We start from the raw sequence: 21,924 nt of genomic DNA, 5'->3' as shown, positions 1-21,924 counted from the left end.
CCTCTGTTTTGGGGAATGGCAATGTGTACAGCTAAGAAACTGCATTTACCAGCCTTCTTCACAAGTAAGAATGGACAATGAGATGTAAACTGAACATGGTGGTTGGGACTTAGGGTACTTTAAAGGGTGTCCTCTGCCCTCCCCTTTCCTACTTCTTCCTGCCTCAAAGACCGTTTGGCTAGAGAGCCAGAGCCAACACGTGCGACCACTTGGTGACTGCAAGCTGTGTGATAAGCATGGTGAAACAGAAAGAGAGAAAGATCTAGGCTGCCTGGTGGCACTGTGGAACTGCCATGCCAGGAACAGACTATCTACTTTGGACTTAATATTTTTTGAGAGAAAAATAACCTGTCTTCTTTAAAGCACTGTTATCAGCAGCCAACACAATTCCTCTTCGACCAATCTACTCAGCGTCCATTCACCTACTCATAGAAAAAAAAAATTTTCCTAACAGAAACACAATTCTGTTTCTGAATGGTCTAGAGATAATTTCATCCCTCTTGTAAATGGCTTGTTCAAGAACCAGGCCTAAGCCCATCAGGGCATCACATTGCCCTACTAACAGAAATTGGCTCAGGAATGAGCATATGACCCAGTCCAGGCCAATGAGATTCTAGGGTAGTTCTCTGGAGGCTTCTGAGAAAAATTCTCACTCTAAGGAACAATCTTTCTTTTTTTTTTTTGAGGCGGAGTTTTGCTCTTGTTGCCCAGGTCGGAGTGCAGTGGTGTGACCTCAGCTCACTGCAACCTCCACCTCCCAGGTTCAAGCGATTCTCCTGCCTCAGCCTCCCGAGTAGCTGGGACTACAGGCGTCTACCATCATACAAGGCTAATTTTTTGTATTTTTAGTAGAGACGGGGTTTCACCATGTTGGCCAGGCTGGTCTCGAATTCCTGACCTCAGGTGATCCACCCGCCTCGGCTTTCCACAGTGCTGGGATTACAGGTATTTTACAGGTGTAAGCCACCGCGCCCAGCCAAGACAATCTTTCTATTCCTTAGGTGGGTGCCATACATAAATCTGGGGCCTAGGCCTACTGCAGCTATTTTGCTGCTAGCCTGAGGAAGAAGCCAATACTCTAGGGAGGGCACAACCAAGAAAATCTTAGGGAAAGAAGCCTGTGACAGTAGATTAAGTGAACCTTGAAGTCTGTCCAGGACAAGTTTGGCTGTATCAGCCAAAACATATACACGTTGCAGAGGTCATCTCAGAAGCAATGGAGTAGGTGCTGAGAGTTATGCAAATATTTTGAGAAGGCCAAAGTAAGTCAGGTCTTCCCAGTGGGCATGCAAGACAGGGCACGCGGTCTTCAAAATATTTCTGTGCCCTTTCTGTACGAGGCCTGATAAAGAACTTACTATAGAGTAAGTTTGCAAATATTGAGTTATTTTAGAAGTGCTTTTTGAACAGGTTTTTGCAAAAAAAAAAAAGTTGACTGTATAAGTGTGCACGTATCAAAGGCTTTATAGTAATAAACATAACAGCTGACATTTACATGTTAAGTTCTATCTGCCAAGACTGTGCTGAGCCCTTTATTTCATGCAATCCTCACAAGAAACAAGGAACTCTCATAATATCCACTTTACAAGTGAGGAAGCTCTGAAGCTTAGAAAGGTTAAGTATATTGTGCAGTAAGTAGAAAGTGCCTGGGCCAAGATGTGAATTCATGTCCAAAGGACTCCAGGGCCTCATTCCTAACCACAACTTTGTACTGCTTCCTTATGAATACATAAAAGCACAGCGACCATTTCTCTGAGAGTGTACTTCTTCAAAATACTCTGTTCTCCTAACCCTCCTAAGTATACTATACTTATCACACCACAAGTCCCAATTTTTTGATTTATAAAATATAGCTGCCGGGCACAGTGGCTCACGCCTGTAATCCCAGCACTTTGGGAGGGTGAGGTGGGCCTATCACTTGAGGTCAGGAGTTCGAGACCAGTCTGGCCAACGTGGTGAAACCCTGTCTCTACTAAAAATACAAAAATTAGCTGGGTATTGTGGCGCATGCCTGTAGTCCCAGATACTGGGGAGGCTGAGGCAGGAGAATCGCTTGAACCCAGGAGGCGGAGGCTGAGGCTGCAGTGAGCCAAGATTATGCCACTGCACTCCAGCCTGGGAGACAGAGCTAGACTCCATCTCGAAAAAAATATTATAAAAGAAATTAAAAAAAAATATGGCCACTATATTTAATATGTACCATATATAACATGCAGAGATCATCAAAAACCAATGAAAGTTAAGCCTTATGCACATAAGAAAACAATAGAATTATGTTATGCTTAACTGACACTGAAAATCAAGATTAAACCATCAGCTTTTTCTTTTTTTTTTTAAGTTTCATTCTGGTGATTAGCAGAAACACGGAGTAGGTAGGTTTGCAAAATCAGGACTGGGAGAAAGGAAGATAACTCACATTCATTAAGCCCCTTCGAGTGGCCAAGCTTTATAACAATTAACTCTCACACGACTTCATGAGACATTTTACAGATAAGGGAACCTAGACTCAGAGACCTTGCCCAAGGTTACCCTGATCTCCCTGAAACCCAAGTTCTTGTTCTTCTCATCATACAACTCTGCATTCCTATGAGTTCTAGCAATTTCTAAGGATTGGCTAACAGAGAACAATGACCCTGAGGCCACAGGAAAGCTCCGTAAGTTATTAGCCTCCCCGGAAATATCATTTTCATTTTCAGTTGCTTTCAATCTTGGTGTCTTTGGCTTTAATAAATTACAAATAAGAAAATAAGCTATACTTGGCCGGGAGTGGTGGCTTATGCCTATAATCCCAGCACTTTGGGAAGCCGAGGGGGGGTGGATCATTTGAGGTCAAGAGTTCAAGACCAGCCTGACCAACATGGTGAAACTCTGTCTCTACTAAAAATGCAAAAATTAGCCGGGCATGGTGGCACACCTCTGTAGTCCCAGCTACTCGGGAGGCTGAGGCAGGAGAATCGCTTGAACCTGGGAAGCGAGGCTGCAGTGAGCCGTGATCCATTGCACTCCAGCCTGAGCAACAAGAGCAAAACCCCGTCTCAAAAAAAAAAAAAAAAAAAGAACCTAAAGAACCTACACTTAAAAATCTAATGCTTCAAATTTTACTTAAAAACTACAAGAAAACAGGTATTATGTTTTATATAAGCCAATTAAAAATAATACATATTTATTTTCTTAGGTAGCAAAATATAATCAATAAGCAGCAGAATGTTAAGTTTTGGTACAAATATTCAAATAAAAACACAGTCTACCAGCCAGGCCAACATACAGAGATCCCGTATCCATAAAAAATTTTAAAATTAGCTGGATGTGGTGGCACACACCTGTAGTCCCAGCTACTCAAGAGGCTGAGGTGAGAGGATCACTTGAGTCCCAGAGTTCGAAGTGGCAATGAACTATGGTTGCACCACAGTAACTCCAGCCTGGGTGACAGAATGAGACCCAGTCTCAAAAACAAAACAAAACAAAAAAACCCACAGTCTAGTCTTAAAAGCACACAGCTGATGGAGAATCACTTAAAAAATAAATCAAAGTCTGTATTTCCTAGTCCTTCATTGCCGATGTCACTAAATATCCCACTGCTCATGTCCTAAGCCTATCCTGATTAGAAAGGGCAGGAATAAAATGAGGGCTACTCTTGCTACCATCATATGCATAGGAGGTCTGGCTCCCTCCGCTGAATTCCCATGCCTAGAAGCCAACCAAACGGCTGAGTCAGTTTCTCCACCCACTCATTCCTGCCTGGTCCTAACTTCCTTCCCCTCTCCAACCAACTAATACTGACGAGGCCCTACATTCCTTTAATGGTTCCAGTGCTGGTTAGAATCATTTACTCTACCTCAAGTATAACCAGAGAATCAAAAACATCAGTACGGCCAGGCGCAGTGGCTCATGCCTGTAATCCCAGTACTTGGGGAGGCCGAGGCAGGTGGATCACCTGAGGTCAAGAGTTCAAGATCAGCCTGGCCAACATGGTGAAATCCTGTCTCTACTAAAAATATTTTAAAAAATTAGCCGGGTATGGTGGTGGGCAGCTGTAATCCCAGCTACTCAGGAGGCTGAGGCAGGAGAATCTTTGAACCCACGAGGTAGAGGTTGCAGTGAGTCGACATCATGCCATTGCATTCCAGCCTGGGAAACTGGAGTTTTGTTTGAGGCTCCATCTCAAACAAAAACAAAAACAAAAAAAACAAAACAAAAACATCAGTACATGTGAAAACCCCTGGAAGGTTTTTCACATAACTCATGTATCCAGTTCAATTTGACCAGGGGATTAATTTGGTCATTGGGATAACGTAATTAATTTTGGTTAATTGGTAGTCACCCAAGAAAGCCTTTAAAGGAAGTTCTAAAATGAATCAATATATTGCATAATTTTATAAATGGATCAATATACTGTATTATTTTATAAGTAGCATGCTTGAACATAAATGAATCCTTGACTGAGAAACTTGCTATAGCACAGGTTGGTTGTTTAAATACTGGAAAAACTGGGCCAGGCACAGTGGCTCATGCCTGTAATCCCAGCACTTTGGGAGGCCGAGGCGGGCGGATCATATGGGGTCAGGAGCTCGAGACCAGCCTGGCCAACATGGTGAAACCCTGTCTCTACTAAAAAAAATACAAAAATTAGCCAGGTGTGGTGGCGTGCATAATTCCAGCTACTCAGAAGGCTGAGGCAGGAGAATGGTCTGAACCCGGGAGGCAGACGATGCAGTGAGCCAAGATCGTACCACTGCACTCCAGCCTGGGTACCAGAGCGAAACTCCATTAAAAAAAAAAAATGCTGGAAACTTTACCCCAAATATTCCTCAACCTGCATTAGCAGGCTACAATGTAGGTTGAGGAATAGCAGTTTATAAAACACTAATACAGGCAGCCCTTCCACTGTGTGGTTTTGCAAATACATAAGGCCAACCCAGGAAAGCAATGTTGGGAGCAGTTAGTGCTGGACAGAGCATATAGGTTCTGGCTCTTTTTTATTACTATATTAAGCTGAGCTACTAAATGAGGAATTTTGTTTTTCCACCTACCAGAGTGGAGCATAGATGACAGTGTGTAAAGGCTTCCTTTAATTAGGAGATAGTGGGATTAAACACAGCATGTGACTTGGTATCAGAAAATGTGAATTCATTTTGCAACCCCTAATATAATAAAATAATGGATCTAGACAATGATCATTAGCAGCTGCTAAAGCCATTCTGTGAAAGACTGATGGGAGACTTATAATAGATGGATCATGCTATCAACACCTGAACCCAATGATCAATCTTAATATCATGCAAAGAGAGCTGACTAGACCTTACTGCCTCCTGACATGATGCAATAGCATGCGCACAGCATCACCTATAAAGTACAATGGACAAAAAAAATCAAAGGAATAAACATATTAAATGAATGCTGGCCAGGCGCGGTGGCTCACGCCTGTAATCCCAACACTTTAGGAGGCTGAGGCAGGTTGATCACTGGAGGTCAGGAGTTCAAGACCAGCCTGGCCAACATGGTGAAACCCCATCTCTACTAAAAATACGAAAATTAGCCGGGCGTGGTGGCATGCGCCTGTAGTCCCAGCTACTCAGGAGGCTGAGGCAGGAGAATAGCTTGAACCCTGGAGGTGGACGTTGCAGTGAGCCAAGATCACACCACTGCACTCCAGCAGCCTGGGCAACAGAACGAGACTCCATCTAAGAAAAGTAAATAAATAAATAAATAGATGTAATCAGTCAAATGCAGAATATGAAAAGTTGTACAGGGCAAATGATATGACTTTTTTAAACAAATAAATGGCAAAGGGGGAAAAAAGAAGAGGAGAAATGGCTATAGATTAAGAAGATTTTAAACAGGGGTATCCATTCTTTTGGCTTCCCTGGGCCACATTGGAAGAAGAAAAAAAATCACACACACAAAAAAATCTCATAATGTTTTAAGAAAGTTTACAAATTTGAGGCCGGGCATGGTGGCTCATGCCTGTAATCCCAGCACTTTGGGAGGCCGAGGCAGGTGGATCACCTGAGGTCAGAAGTTCAAGACCAGCCTGGTCAACATGGTGAAACCCTGTTACTACTAAATATACAAAAATTAGCCAGGCGTGGTGGCGGGCGCCTGTAATCCCAGCTACTCAGGAGGCTGAGGCAGAAGAATCGCTTGAACATGGGAGGCAAGGTTGCAGTGAGCCGAGATCACGCCACTGCGCTCCAGCCTGGGCAACAAGAGCAAAACTTCATTCAAAAAAAAAAAAAACAAAGAAAGAAAGTTTACAAATTTGTGTTGGGCCTCATTCAAAGCTGTCCTGGGCTGCATATGGCCCACAGGCTGCGGATTGGACAAGCTTGATTTAAGAGATCATCAATCAGGTCTAATACAGGCACCTTGTTTGGATCCCAGTGAACACAGACCAACTGTAAAAAGACATTTATGAAAGTTGGGCAGGCCGGGCATGATGGCTCACGCCTGTAGTAATCCCAACACTTTGGGAGGCTGAGGTGGGCGGGCGGATCACCCGAGGTCAGGAGTTCGCGACCAGCCCGGCCAAAATAGTGAAACCCTGTCTCTACTAAAAATACAAAAATTAGTGGAGTATGGTGGTACGTGCCTGTAATCTCAGCTTCTCAGGAGGCTGAAGCAGGATAATTGCTTGAACCCAGGAGGCAGAGGTTGCAGTGAGTGAGTGGAGATCACACCACTGCATTCCAGCCTGGGCAAAAGAGTGAGGCTCTGTGTCAAAAAAAAAAAAAAAAAAAAAAAGCTGGGTACACTGACACACATCTGTATTTCCAGATACTGATGAGGCTGAGGTAGGAGGATCACTTGAACCTAGTAGTTCAAGTACAGCATGAGCAACATAGCGAGACTCCATCTTGAAAAAAACATTTTTTTAGAAAGACATTTATAAAATTGTTGAGGAAACTGAATACCAAATGGATATTATGTAATATTTAGGACTGACTACTGTTTATTTCCTTAGGTGTAATAATGAAACTGTGACTACAGGGGGGAAAGGAGGAGGAAAAAATCCTTCTCTCTTAGATGTGTATATTGAAGTACAGTATTCATGGATGAAATATGATGACTAGGATTTGCTTTATGATAATTTAAGGTGGGATGGAAGTAGGCAGTATAGATAAAAGTGACCATATGTTGGCAATTGCTAAAGCTCAGTATATTAGGTGTCTTTTATTATCTTTTCTACTTTTGTATGTTTAAACTTTTCCATAATAAAAGGCTAAAATATAAGAAGAAAATAAAACCTGGATTCAAACTCCAGGACTTATTAGATATAGTATCTGAGAGGGATCTGTCACATCCTCCGATCTTCAATTTTCTCATTTGAAAATGGGAATGATAATCCCTACCCCACAGAATTGTTAGGAGGACTAAAATGATATCATGGATTTACATCTTTTGGAAATCCAGCTCTTCTAAACTGCAGAGCTATTTACAAATGTTAGCACAACAGTTAGCTCCCTCTGTCTGTAATGCTCTGGAAGTAGACAGAGACTACAGGTTTGTGGGAGTGGAGCTAAGTGACGGGCTGAATCCATCTGGACCCTCCAAATTTTCATTTTGTAAGAGTTCCTTAATATGACACTGTATACCTTATATTGTCCTTTTTCTCTCAAAAGGAGGCTGTCAGAATTGAGTAAAATGTGAAAATTTTTAAATTTTTAAATTTTAACAGAATTGTGACATACTCTACCTTGAATTATTTTTGTTTCATTTATTTTCCCAATTATTCATATTTCTCCTACTAAAGTCAGAAAGTATATTTACAGGATGGCTGGGTGCAGTGGCTCACACCTATAATCCCAGCACTTTGGGAGGCCAAGATGGGTGGATCATCTGAGTTCAGGAGTTTGAGACCAGCCTGGCCAATATGGTGAAATCCTGTCTCTACTAAAAATGAAAAAAAAAAATAGCCGGTGTGGTGGTGTGTGCCTGTAATCCCAGCTACTTGGGAGGCTGAGGCAGGAGAATCACTTGAACCTCAAAGGCGAAGGGTGCAGTGAGCCAAAATCGCACCACTGCACTCCAGCCTGAGGGACAGAGTGAGACTCTGTCTCAAAAAAAAAAAAAGTAAGTATATTTACAGGAGACTGTGTTATTGAGATAAAACTGAACACAGGCAGGGCACGGTGGCTCACGCCTGTAATCCCAGCACTTTGGGAGGCCGAGGCAGGCAGATCACTTGAGGTCAGGAGTCAAGACCAGCCTGGCCAACATGGTGAAACCCCATTTCTATAAAAATACAAAAATGCCAGGAGCAGTGGCTCACACCTGTAATCACAGCACTTTGGGAGGCCAAGGCGAGTGGATCACCTGAGGTTGGGAGTTCAAGACCAGCCTGACCAACATGGAGAACGCTGTCTCTACTAAAAATACAAAATTAGCCGGGTGTGGTGGCGCATGCCTGTAATCCCAGCTACTCAGGAGGCTGAGGCATGAGAATCGCTTGAACCCAGGAGGCGGCGGTTGCGGTGAGCCAAGATCGTACCATTGTACTCCAGCCTGGGCGATAAGAGTGAAACTCCATCTCAAAAAAAATAATAATAATACAAAAATTAGCCGGGCATAATGGCAAGTGCTTGTAATCCCAGCTACTTGGGAGGCTGAGGCAGGAGAATTGCTTGAACCTGGGAGGCGGAGGCTGCAGTGAACTGAGATGGTGCCATTGCACTCCAGCCTGGGCAACAGAGCGAGACTCCGTCTCAAAAAACACACACAAAAAAACAAAAAACAAAAAAACAAAAAAAACACACACTAAAACATTGTTTAAAATATTCCAGGTGCTTTTAGAATAATAGATATGTGTACTTCAGTACTAAAGGTTCATCTCAAATAAAAGGAAATTAACAGAAGTTCAAGTATAAGCAACACAAAGGGATACCTGGCACTATCTGCCTTCAGTTTAAAGAATGGTTGGAAAGAGCCAGTGTAATCTCTCTATGTGCAAATCAGATCAAGTCATTTCACTTCCTTTCAATGGTTTCTCTCCACCTTCTAGAAGTCCAAACTGCTAAACAAAGGCTTGGGTGGCTCTCCAGCCTTATTTCCTCCCTCCTCCCCTAGTCAAAGCCCCACCAGGACTGATGCCCCTTCCCACCAGAGGCCAGGAAAGCTTCATCTTCCACTCCTCTCTCCCTTACCTCTTGTTGGTCAAGTCCTGTTGATTCTCCTTCTGAAATGTCTCTCAAATCTGCCCTCTCCTTTCCCTTTCCGCTGCCACTGCCCTTTTTTACCCTTATTTCCCCAGCCTCCTAAAGAAGATACTTCCTGATTTTTTTTCTGATTATGAAGGCAATTCATGCTCATAAAAAAGGAAAATTAGGGCAATGAGGAACAGAATAAAAGTTTCCCCATGATCTCATGAACAGCTTACCTTTCTAGTACACTTACATTTCACTGCAGTATTATTCACAATAGCCAAAAGATGGAAGCAACTCAAAGTGACCATCGATGAATGGATAAACAAAGTGTGGTATAAACATGCAATGGAATATTATTCAGCCTTACAAAAAGAATGAAATTCTGACACATGCTACACAACAAGGATGAACCTTGAGGACACTATGCTAGTGAAATAAGCCCGTCACAGAAAGACAAATAATGCAAGATTCCACTAATACGATGTATCCAGAGTAACCAAACACATAGAAAACAAAAGTAGAATGGGTGCTGCCAAGGGCTGGTGGGGAGGCGGAAATGGGGAGCTAAACCTATTAAAGGTATAGTTTGGCTTTTGCACTTTTGCAAGATGAAAAAGTCATGCAGATTGGTTGCACAGCATGAATACACTTAATACTACAAAACTGTAAACTTAAAAATCGTTAAGATGGTAAATTTTATCACAATTAAAGATTTAACATTTTTAAAAAGAACTAGTATTTCCAGACATTTTTATTATAAACATGTATACATTTAAGAAAACAGTAACATACTGTACCGTAATCTGCTTCTTACACCTAACCATATAATGTAAACATCTTTCTAATATATATAGCTCCCACCTAACTGTCCTTTTTTTTGAGATGGAGTTTTGCTCTTGTCACCCAGGCTGGAGTGCAATGGTACAATCTCAGCTCACTGCAACCTCTGCCTCCCAGGTTGAAGAGAATCTCCTGCCTCAGTTTCCCGAGTAGCTGGGACTACAGGCGTGCACCACTACACCCAGCTAATTTTTGTATTTTTAGCAGAGATGGGGTTTCACCATGTTGACCAGGCTAGTCTCAAACTCCTCACCTCAGATAATCTGCCCGCCTTGGCCTCCCAAAGTGCTGGGATTACAGGCGTAAGCCACCGTGCCAGGCCAATTTTTCAATTTTATAAAAACATGATAGTCAATATCTCATGATGTCTTATGATAGACACCTGTTTTTTTTTTTTTAACCTACCCCTTCTCCAGTATCAATACTCTGATGTTCCCATGGGAAAACTACTTTACCTTACTCATCCTGTCCTCCCATCCCCATGCCCAGCCAACTCTTACTCTGTGTGGCTAAGCTGGGTACATGTATTTTTAAGTTTATTTCTAAGTATTTATTTTTCATGTTGCTATTGTCAGTTCTCCTACAATTACATTTTCTATTTTTGTTTGCATAAAGCTATTGCTTTTTGTCTATCTTATAACTGCTGTTCACTTAGCCTTATTATATCTAAGTATTTTTAGTTTAATTCTCTTGAATTTTCTCAGCAGACAATCATATCACAGGTAGAGATTTATATCATCCAGGTAGTGGTTAAGAGTAAAAGCTCTGGGTTCAGGTAAACCTAGATTCAAATACTGTGTGACCCTGAGTGAGCATGTTACCTCAGTTTCTTTATCCATAAATTTGCAATTATTAGAGGGCCTATCTCACAGGGTTGTTGTAAACATCACATTATTCATTAAGAACGGTGCATGAGGCCGGGCGCAGTGGCTCATGCCTGTAATCCTAGCACCTTGGGAGGCCGATGCGGGTGGATCACTTGAGGTCTGGAGTTTGAGACCAGCCTGGTCAACATGGCAAAACCTCATCTCTACTAAAAATACAAAAATTAGCTGAGTGTGGTGGCTCGCACCTGTATTCCTAGCTACTTGGGGGGCTGAGGCAGGTGGATCGCTTGAGCACAGGAGGCAGAGGCTGCAGTGAGCCAAGATTGCACCACTACACTCCAGCATGGGCGACAGAGTGATACCCTGTCCCCCCCCCAAAAAAAAAAAGAATGGTGCATGAAAAGTACTTAACACAATACTAGTTCAATAAATGCCTGCTATCTGCCGACAATGAAAATTGTGACTTTCCTTCCACACTTATACCTTTATTTATTTTTGTTGCATTACACTGGTGCACTCCTTTCAGGAATAACCTGGCTTCCCACGTCTCCAAAAAGTAACAGGCATCAGACTCCTATTGAAGGATCTGTACTGTGGAGCTCCTCCACTCCCACCTTCTCAGGAAAGTTATACTATCAATTCTCCCTTTCATATCCTGTGTCTTCTCAGCCTTTCTCTCTCCACTGGCTCTTTGCCAACAGCATTTAATCTCTCTCATGCTCAAAAAAACTTCACCTATTCCCCAATCGCTCCTCAGCCTTCTCTCTACCTCCCTTCGCAGCCAAACTTCTCTGAGCTGCCTACACTTTGTCTTTCTCACATCCCACTCTTAACTCATCCCACTGATATATTATATTGAACCTTTGAAAGCTGCTGATATTATAGATTCCGCCCCAACCATTTCACCAAATCTGCTCAATGAGGTCCCAACCGACCTCCATATTTATTTACCCAAAAGGACACATTTTAATTTTTAACTTGTATTACTCGACATCTCAGCAACATCTACAAAGGCCAACCAACCTCTTCCTTTGGCCTTCATTACTATACTTTGCTGGTTTCTCTCCTGTTCGTGTTTCTCTAGCCATTTCTTTTAGTGTAGACTAAGTGCATGGCTCATTCTTCCAAGAGTATGCAATGCAGTGGCCCTGAATAATCTCAGCCTTTTTTTTTTTTTGTCAACCTCTCTGGATGGATCTCTTTCAATATTGATCTTTAAGTTCCAGTTGTAGTGGACTGCTTTTGGCTCCATGAATGTACTTTTGAAAATGTTTGGAACATCCCCACGATAGCTAACTCAGACTACACCCTCCATACATTTTATCAAAACCCTACCTGAATCTCCAAACTATGCTAGATTGATCTTAACATGCGCCCCCTTTCACAATTCTCATCACAATTATAATCACTTGTTTGATGAATATTTTCTCCACCAATCTGTGATCTCCTTGAGGGCAGGGACCTGCTTCCTTACTACCTACACAGTGCCTTGCACATAGAAGAAGATGCTCCTTAAATATTTTTTGAATTAGCCAGGTGCAGTGGTGTGCACCTGCAGTCCCAGCTGCTTGGGAGGCTGAGACAGGAGGATCACTTGAGCCCAGGAATCTGAGACCAGCCTGGGCAACATAGTGAGACCTCATCTCAACAATAAATACATACACGCACACACTGTCACACACACACATATATATGAATCACCACAAATGAATGCCTGCAAAGTGAAAAACAGATGGGAGGAATGATAAGACCAAGAGAGAAACATAAAAAACTGATCTTTCTGAAACTATACCTCTGATCAAAGACACACACCTCCGGCTTAAAACCCTTTGATGGCTTCCCACTGCCCCCAACACAAAGCCCAAACTCCTCCACACTTACAGTCTTTCAGGAGGAGCACCTGCTTGTCTCTCAAACACCATCTAGCCAGACCCCCTCCAACTCTCATAATCTGCTCTCCAGCTAGCCTGAAATCCTTGCAGATTCCCAAGAAGTCTGCACTCTCTCCCCAAGGCTTTTCTCTACCTACTTTTTCTACCTGCTTTATCTACCCACAGCAAGGTACACTCCACCAGCCTCATCTTCTGGCCAACATAAAGACAGCCTTCATGTCTCATTTTGGAAGTCACCTTCTTTTGGCATCTCTCCCTGATCATCCACACTAACCTCACCTCCAGAAATCCAGGTTAACTGTTTTCTCTGTGCATTCACAGCCCCTCTGTATGTCCAAAATCATAACCGGAATCACTGTGAATTCTTGTTTACGAGTCTGTCTCCTCCGGAAAACTGTGGAGTTCCCTCAGGACACGATGTCTCTCGTTCACTTTTTTACCCTGGCTATCAGCCCGGGCCGTGGCTCACAATAAATGCTCAGTGATGGTCCTCCTTGTAGTAGTAGTAATAATAAAAGCTCCCATGTATTGAGGGCTTACCTCCACGAATTTTAAATATAAATTTACCTTGTAATAACGTCATCAGACAGGTGCTACCATGATTCCCATTTTGCAGACGATAAAACTGACGCACAAAGAAGTCAATCCTCTCTGGTCCCAGAAGAGTCACACACACAAATAAATTTTCTGCACAGTTTTGAGTTATTTTCTGGCCCCCAAACAAGAAGGGATTTTTTTTTTAAGAAACTTTCGAATGAGGTCGACCAATGGCTACAAATATAATAAACAGCCGAAAACGGACTCTCCCTGAACGCGGGGCGGGGTCAAAGGGCGCCGGGGGCGCCGTCCCCGGCGCGGCTGAGGGACAAAGATCGGGCCGCAGCCTCCCTCCCCGGGGTCCCCGGCGGCTCAGCCCCTCGCCCCCTGCGACGTGTCGACGCCAGGCCCGGAGCGTTGGGGCCGCAACCGGCCGCCCGGCTCCTGCTCACCTGCGGTCTCGCCGCCTCTCCGTGCCTGGGCCGCTGGTCCGCAGCGCCTCCCCGGGGCAGCCTAGCGCCCGCAGCCCGCAACCCGCAGCGGAGCCCGTTGCCTTGGCGACCTGGGCTGCCGAACTCCCGCGGCACTCGCGCTACGGCGGCTCGGATGGGACCAGGACGGTTCGCGTCCCCTTCCGCAGCCGCGGAGGGGGCAGAGGAGGGACGAGGTGGGAGTCGAGGGCTGAGCTGCGAAGGAGGGATCCGGGTTGGAACTTGGCCCGGGGAAGATACGGAAAGGGGGACAGTGAGGCCAGGGGGAGGTCTTGGGCCGCGGGTGCTGCTTGTGCCTCAGTTTATCTCTCTGTAACCTCAAATGGGGACCGTGCGAGGAGGAGACAGGGCCTCAGGTGGTGGCTTGGTAGACTGGGTTTTTGTTATTTTGTTTTTGTTTTTGTTTTGAGACAGAATCTCACTCTGTCGCCCAGGCTGGAGTGCAGTGGCGCAATCTCGGCTCACTGCAACCTCTGCCCCCTGGGTTTGAGCGATTCTCATGCCTCAGCCTCCCGAGTAGCTGGGATTACAGGAAGGTGCCACCAGCCTGGCTAATTTTTGTATTTTTAGTAGAGACGAGGTTTCGCCATGTTGACCAGGCTGGTCTCGAACTCCGACCTCAGCTGATCCATCCGCCTGGGCCTACCAGCATGGTGGGATTACAGGCGTGAGCCACCACTCCCTGCCAAGACTGGGAATATTTAAAGACAAGAAAACTGATGTGGGAGGGGTGGCAGATTCCTCTCTTTTATAGTCTCTGAAGGGGTGGTGTGGCAAAGAGTGAATAAATTGGTTTCTTTGATGGAGAATTAGATCACCAGATTTAATTTCAATATGAGGAATAATTTATTTTTCCTTGTGTCTAGCAACTACACTTCTTGGAATAACTCTGCAGATATGCTGAAACCTGAGCACAGAGGATATATTCATTAATTCATTTTTGTAAAAGCAAAAGGGTTGCGACCAGTCTAAATATCTATCAGGGGCTGGGCACAATGGCTCACACCTGTCATCCTGAAACCGCCTTTGCAAAAAATCATAACTGAGATATCAGACCTAACTGACCCCATCTTCCTTCTAACCTCTAAAGTGTCCTGTTCATTCCTGGGTATAGGCTAAACCAGTTTTTTTTGTTTTTCTGTTTTTTGTTTTTTGTTTTGAGACGGAGTTTCGCTCTTGTTGCCCAGGCTGGAGTGCAATGGCGCCAACTTGGCTCACCACAATGTCCGCCTCCTGAGTTCAAGTGATTCTCCTGCCTCAGCCTCCTGAGTAGCTGGGATTACAGGCATGCACCACCACGCCCAGCTAATTTTTTGTATTTTTAGTAGAGACAGGGTTTCTCCATGTTGGTCAGGTGATCCTCCCGCCTCGGCCTCCCAAAGTGCTGGGATTGTAGGTGTGAGCCACCATGCCAAGCCAGGCCAAACTAGCCTTGGGAAGGAATTTAGTGTATCATTTAAATAATAGCCCTTTCCAGAAAGCTAAACTGTTCTTGTAAAACAAATGAAAGGCCACAGGCCACCAGCCACCAAGCCAAGATGAGAAGGGCTGGAGTTCTAAATAGTACCCACCATTATTCTTATTCTAGAGGTCATAAGATTTTTTTGTTTTGTTTTTTTGAGACAGAGTCTTGCTCTGTCACCCAGGCTGGAGTGCAGTGGCACAATCTTGGCTTATTGCAACCTCTGCCTCACAGGTTCAAGCAATTATCATGCCTCAGCCTCCACAGTAGCTGGGATTACAGGGACCTGCCACCACGCCAGCTAATTTTTGTATTTTTAGTAGAGACGGGGTTTTGCCATGTTGGCCAGGCTGGTCTTGAACTCCTGACCTCAAGTGATCTGCCTGCCTCAGCTTCCCAAAGTGCTGGGATCACAGACGTGAGCCACTGTGCCTGGCCCCCAATTACTCTTGAGGTAAAATCGCTATTGTGAACCTAAGATCAGCCTTTTGAGATGTCTTTTCAGGTTTTTGCATTTCTAACAACCAGATGGCCCCACTGGACCTGCCAACCAGTTCTGTGGCCCTCATCCAGGAACTGACTCAGCAGAAGAGAACAGCTTTGACTCCCTGCAATTTCTGGTTTGTTTGTTTGTTTGTTTTGTTTTTTTGAGAAGGAATCTCGCTCTGTCACCCAGGCTGGAGTGCGGTGGCGCGATCTTGGCTCACTGCAAGCTCCACCTCCTGGGGTCACGCCATTCTCCTGCCTCAGCCTCCCGAGTAGCTGGGACTACAGGCACCCGCCACCACGCCCGGCTAGTTTTTTTGTATTTTTAGTAGAGATGAGGTTTCACCGTGTTAGCCAGGATGGTCTCCATCTCCTGACCTCGTGATCCACCCGCCTCGGCCTCCCAAAGTGCTGGGATTACAGGCATGAGCCACCGCGCCCAGCGACTCTCTGCAATTTCATCCTCCAGCCAAGCAATCAGCACTCCCAATTCATTGGCCCCCTACCCACCAAATTATCCTTAAAAACTCTGATCCTTGAGTTTTCGGGGAGGATGATTTGAGTAATAACAAAACTCTGGGCTCCCGCACAGCAGGCTTTGTGTGAATTACTTTCTCTGTCGCAATTCCCCCTTCTTGATTAATCAGCTCTGTCTAGGCAGCGTGCAAGGTGAACCCCTTGGGCAGTCCAGCACTTTGGTAGGCTGAGGCAGGCAGATTGCTTGAGCCCAGGAGTTCAAGACCAGCCTGGGCAACATAGTGAGACCTCACCTCTACAAAAAATAAAAAAATTAGCCAGGTGTGGTGGTGTGCACCTGTAGTCCCAGCTACTCAGGAGGCTGAGGTGGGAGGATCCCTTGAGCCCGACAGGCGGAGGTTGCAGTCAGCAGAGACTGTGCCATTGCACTCCAGCCTGAGTGACAGAGGGACACCCTGTCTCAAAAAAAAAAAAAAAAGCCAGCCACGGTGGCTCACGCCTGTAATCCCAGCACTTTGGGAGGCCGAGGCAGGCGGATCATGAGGTCAGGAGACCAAGACCGTCCTGGCCAACGTGGTGAAACACCATCTCTACTAAAAATACAAAAATTAGCCAGACGTGGCAGCGCGCTCCTGTAGTCCCAGCTACTTGGGAGGCTGAGGCAGGAGAATTGCTTAAACCCGAGAGGCAGAGGCTGCAGTGAGCGGAGATCACGCCCCTGCACCCCAGCCTGGACGACAGAGCGAGACTCTGTCTCAAACGAAAAAAAAAGTCTATCCTTAGGGAACTGAGGAAATAAATTATGATACATCCATAAAATAAAATAGATTACCGTAGCAAGAATTAAGAGGGACCAAGGTAGATATAGACGTAGATACAGTTTAGATACAGAGCTGTCTTCAAGCTGTGTAACCAGCCAGGGGGTTTACCTCGCCTGCTACCTAGACAGAGCTGACTTATCAAGACAGGGGAGTTGCAACAGAGAAAGAGTAATTCACACAGAGCCGGCTGTGTGGGAGACCGGAGCTTTATTATTACTCAAATCAGTCTCCCTGAGCATTTGGGGATCAGAGTTTTTTGTTTGTTTGTTTGTTTTGAGACGGAGTCTGTTGCCCAGGCTGGAGTGCAATGGCACAATCTCCACTCCCTGCAGCCTCTGTCTCCCCAGTTCAAGTGATTCTCCTGCCTCAGTCTCCAGAGTAGCTGGGACTACAAGGCATGCGCCACCATGCCTGGCTAATTTTTTGTATTTTTTTTAGTACAGACGGGGGTGTCACCATATTGGCCAGGCTGGACTGGAACTCCTGGCCTCAAGTGATCCACCCGCCTCAGCCTCCCAAGGTACCAGGATTACAGGCATGAGCCACCGCTCCAGGCTGGGGATCAGAGTTTTTAAGGTTAACTTGGTGGGTGGGGGGAAGCCAGTGAGCAAGGAGTGCTGATTGGTCAGGTAGGAGATGAAATCATGGGAAGCTGAAGCTGTCCTCTTGCACTGAGTTCCTGGGTGCGGGCCACAAGATCAGATGAGCCACTTTATCAATCTGTGTGGTGCCAGCTGATCCATCAAGTTCAGGGTCTGAAAAATATCTCAAGCGCTGATCTTAGCAGAAGTTCAGGGAGGGTCAGAATCTTGTAGCCTCCAGCTGCATGACTCCTAAACCATAATTTCTAATCTTGTGGCTAATTTGTTAGTCCTACAAAGGCAGTCTAGTACCCAGGCAAGAGGAAGGTTTGTTTTGGGAAGGGGCTGTTATCATCTTTGTTTTAAACTATAAACTAAGTTCCTCCCAAAGTTAGTTCAGCCTACACCCAGGAAGGAACAAGGACAGGTTAAAGGTTAGAACGAAGATGAAGTTAGATCTTTTTCACTGTCTCCGTCATAATTTTGCAAAGGCAGTTTCAGCTATGTATACGGCAATAGTCTCCGAACTAGTCCCGCCATTGCTTCTACTATAACCCTCAACCCTAACCCATCCCTGCTCCAGTCTTTATTCCAACCAGCAGCCAGAATGATCCTTTTGAAAGGTAAACACGGCCGGGCGCAGTGGCTCATGCCTGTAATCCCAACACTTTGGGAGGCCAAGGCACGTGGATCACGAGGTCAAGAGTACAAGACCATCCTGGCCAACATAGTGAAACCATGTCTCTACTAAAAATACAAAAATTAGCTGGGCGTGGTGGTGTGCGCCTGTAGTCCAGCTACTCGGGAGGCTGAGGCAGGAGAATTGCTTGAACCTAGGAGGCCGAGGTTGCAGTGAGCCGAGATCACGCCACTGCACTCCAGCCTGGTGACAGAGTGAGACTCCGTCTCAAAACAATAAATAAAATAAAATGTAAACACGATTGGCGCGGTGGCTGAAGGCTTTTTTTTGAAACTCCAGCTTAAAAAAAAAAAGTAAGCATGACCATGTCCCTCACCTGCTCAAAAGCTTTCAACTGTTTCCCCATTACATTTAGAATAAGATGTAGAGTTGTTGTCACCATCAACAAGGCTGGAAGTGAACTGCCCCCTGAATACTTGTCCAACCTCATCTCTCACCATTTTCCCTCTCAGCTGTCACCATTGGAGGGTGTCCAGGTTCTTGGCATCTTGAACAAAGAATTGGACACAACACACAAAGCAAGAAGGAATGAAGGAATTTATTGAAAATGAAAGTACAGGCTGGGCGCGGTGGTTCACGCCTGTAATCCCAGCACTTTGGGAGGCCGAGGCGCACGGATCACGAGGTCAGGAGTTCGAGACCAGCCTGGCCAACATGGTGAAACCCTGTCTCCACTAAAAATACAAAAAGTAGCTGGGCATGGTGGTGCACACCTGTAATCCTAGCTACTCAGGAGGCTGAGGCAGGAGAATTGCTTGAACCTGGGAGGTGGAGGTTGCAGTGAGCCGAGTTTGAGCCACTGTACTCCAGCCCGGGCCACAGAGCAAGACTCCATCTCACCAATTCACTCCGCAGTGTGGGAGGGGGCCCAAGCATAGGAGCTCAAGGGCCCCTGTTACAGAATTTTTGGGAGTTTAAGTACCCTCTACTTGGGACACGCCCTATGTAAATGAAAAGGATGAAGTAAAGTTACAAAGTCATTTACTTGGCCTACACCCTATGGAGAGGATATTTCCTGTCATAGCTGAAGTGTGAATCAGCCTTTTGTTCCCCGCCTCCAGACTCTGTTTTCCTGCCTTAAAGCATGCTTTCATCTCAGGGCATTTTCTCCTGCTCTTCCTCCAGGTATCTTTATGGCTTGCTTCCTCGGTTCCCTCATGTCTGTGCTCCAGTGTCAAGCCCTCTAAAAGACCTGCCCAGACTACTCTTGAAAATAGTAGGGCCGGGCGCAGTGGCTCGTTCCTGTAATCCCAGCACTTTGGGAGGCCTAGGTGCGCGGATCACTTGAGGTCAGGTGTTCAAGACCAGCCTGGCTAACATGGCGAAACCCTGTCTCTACTAAAAATACAAAAATTGGCCAGGTATGGTGGTATGTGCCTGTAATTCCAGCTACTGGGGAGGCTGAAGCATGAGTATTGCTTCAACCCAAGAGGCTGAGGTTGCAGCGAGGTGAGATCATGCCACTGCACTCCAGCCTGGGTGACGGAGTGAGACCCTGTCTCAAAAAAAAAAATAAAATAAAATAAAGAAAAGAAAATAATGGACCCCCACCAACTCTGTATTCTCCTTTCTCTTTTTTCACAGCTCTTGTCAGTGTCTGAGTGTTATATTATATACGTGTGTGTTTGTTGCTTGTCTTTTTTCCCTACAGCATAAGGTCTTTTAAGGGTGGGCACTTTGTTTTGTTCTGTACTATTTTCTTATCACTGGCAACAGTGCCTGACACATAGTAATAGCATGGTAAATATTTATCGAATGAACTAATAAGTTAAGTGAAAAAAAAGCGGCGGGTGGATCACCTGAGGTCAGGAGTTCAAGACGAGCCTGGCCAACATGGTGAAACCCTGTCTCTACTATAAATACAAACAAAAATTAGCCAGGCATGGTCGTGGGCACCTGTAATCCTAGCTACTCAGGAGGCTGAGGCAGGAGAATCGCTTGAACTCAGGAGGCGGACGTTGCAGTGAGCCGAGATTGTGCCACTGCACTCCAGCCTGGGCGACAGAGCGAGACTCTGTCTCAAAAAAAAAAAAAAAAAAAAAGTGCCATAATGCTGGCATATGCATATTCCTGTAGGAACTCTGAAAGGAGATCTGGGAGATGGGGGTGGGGGAAGGGTGGGAAGGACACTTCATTTTCACCGTGTGCTCCTTTATGCAGTATGTTATAACCAAGTACATGTGTTATCTTTTCAACAACATATGGGGGGAAATAACCTAGGTTTTTTCACTCGCGTCCGTGTGAAGAGACCACCAAACAGGCTTTGTGTGAGCAACAGGGCTGTTTATTTCACCTGGGTGCAGGCGGGCTGAGTCCGAAAAGAGAGTCAGCGAAGGGAGATAGGGGTGGGGCCATTTTATAGGATTTGGGTAGGTAAAGGAAAGTTACAGTCAAAGAGGGTTGTTCTCTGATGGTCAGGGGCGGGGGTCACAAGGTGCTCAGTGGGGGAGCTTTTGAGCCAGGATGAGCCAGGAGAAGGAATTTCACAAGGTAATGTCATCAGTTAAGGCAGGAACAGGGCATTTTCACTTCTTTCGTGGTGGAATGTCATCAGTTAAGGCAGGAACAGGCCATCTGGATGTGTATGTGAAGGTCACGGGGGTATGATGGCTTAGCTTGGGCTCAGAGGCCTGACAGGTTTGACAATGGATGTGTAAAGATGGGAGGAGCTGCCTTGGGTGGCAGTGAGCCCCCTACCCTAGAAGAGATGTTGCTGAGGGGTTTCTGCCTGAGGCGGGAAATTGGAGTAGATGATCACAAAGATCTGCTCTCCTCGCTTTGGCCAAGTAGAAGTGACACACTCAACCAGTTAGGGCCAGAAACACTAAGAGATGGGTGGGATCCTACATGTGGGAGGACAAATGTTTACAGGTAAGAAAATGAAAAACTGTTCAGCTGACAGCTAGACCTAATGTTTCTAACTGAACAAAAAGAGTGATCACAGAATATAAACAAAGATCAGACAAGACCACCATGTAGTTGGATCAAGATACAGACAAAGCCACTCTGGTACCGCAAATAGGACTCAACATCTTCCAATTCTGACTAATATGAGTGGATTTTACTTCTTTTTTTGTAACCAAGCGAATTATAGAGAAACGCCACACTCTGAGACGAATTCAGGAGTCCTTTATTAGCCGGCAACTGAGAGATGGCTAGTGCTTAAAATTCTCTCGGCCCCGAAGAAGGGGCTAGATTTTCTTTTATACTTTGGTTTAGAAAGGGGAGGGGGAGCCTAGCTGAGGCAATCTTACAGAAGTAAAACAGGCAAAAAAGTTAAAAAGACAAATGGTTACAGGAAAACAAACAGTTCCAGGTACAGGGGCTTTAAATCCAACACAAGGTGATAGATGTGGGGGCTTTGGGTACCATCAACCGGACAAAAATGCAGGGGCTTAGGGTACTATCAACCGGGTGAATTCCTGGAAACTGCAGCTATTGCTTGCCACAGTATCTTATCAGTTAATTGCATTCTTTGATGTGCTGGGAGTCAGCTTGCACAAGTTAAATCCTTGAGGAAGTGGAATGGGTAAGGAGCGGCAAGTGAAGGAGCCAAAATGGAGTTTGTCTGTCTCCCTCAGCTAAGGGAGAGTCAATTCAGGTTAAGACAAGGTAGGGTATCACACTTTTCCAAGGACTAATCTAGCCTTGTTTTAATCCTTCTTCCTTC

General features: G+C 45.3%; 1 protein-coding gene across 6 annotated transcripts in view; it reads right to left on the bottom strand.

Moving 5' to 3' along the window:
• The window catches only part of PKIG (cAMP-dependent protein kinase inhibitor gamma), an 88,014-nt gene extending 74,179 nt beyond the window's left edge, over nucleotides 1–13,835 (bottom strand). For 2 of the 6 annotated variants that reach the window (XM_014343077.3, XM_003825934.4), the window contains exon 1: nucleotides 13,689–13,822. The gene's annotated coding sequence lies outside the window, so the exon portion shown is untranslated. Of the gene's footprint in view, nucleotides 1–12,978 lie in introns of all 6 variants that reach the window. The other 4 variants (XM_003825936.4, XM_034947618.3, XM_014343078.4 and 1 more) reach the window with 4 other exon arrangements.
• Between the last annotated feature and the right edge of the window lie 8,089 nt (nucleotides 13,836–21,924).

Source organism: Pan paniscus, chromosome 21 (genome assembly GCF_029289425.2).
Source record: "Pan paniscus chromosome 21, NHGRI_mPanPan1-v2.0_pri, whole genome shotgun sequence".
Lineage (NCBI taxonomy): Eukaryota > Metazoa > Chordata > Mammalia > Primates > Hominidae > Pan > Pan paniscus.
Note: the sequence above shows the minus strand (reverse complement) of the source record. Positions and strands in the feature narration are given on the sequence as shown.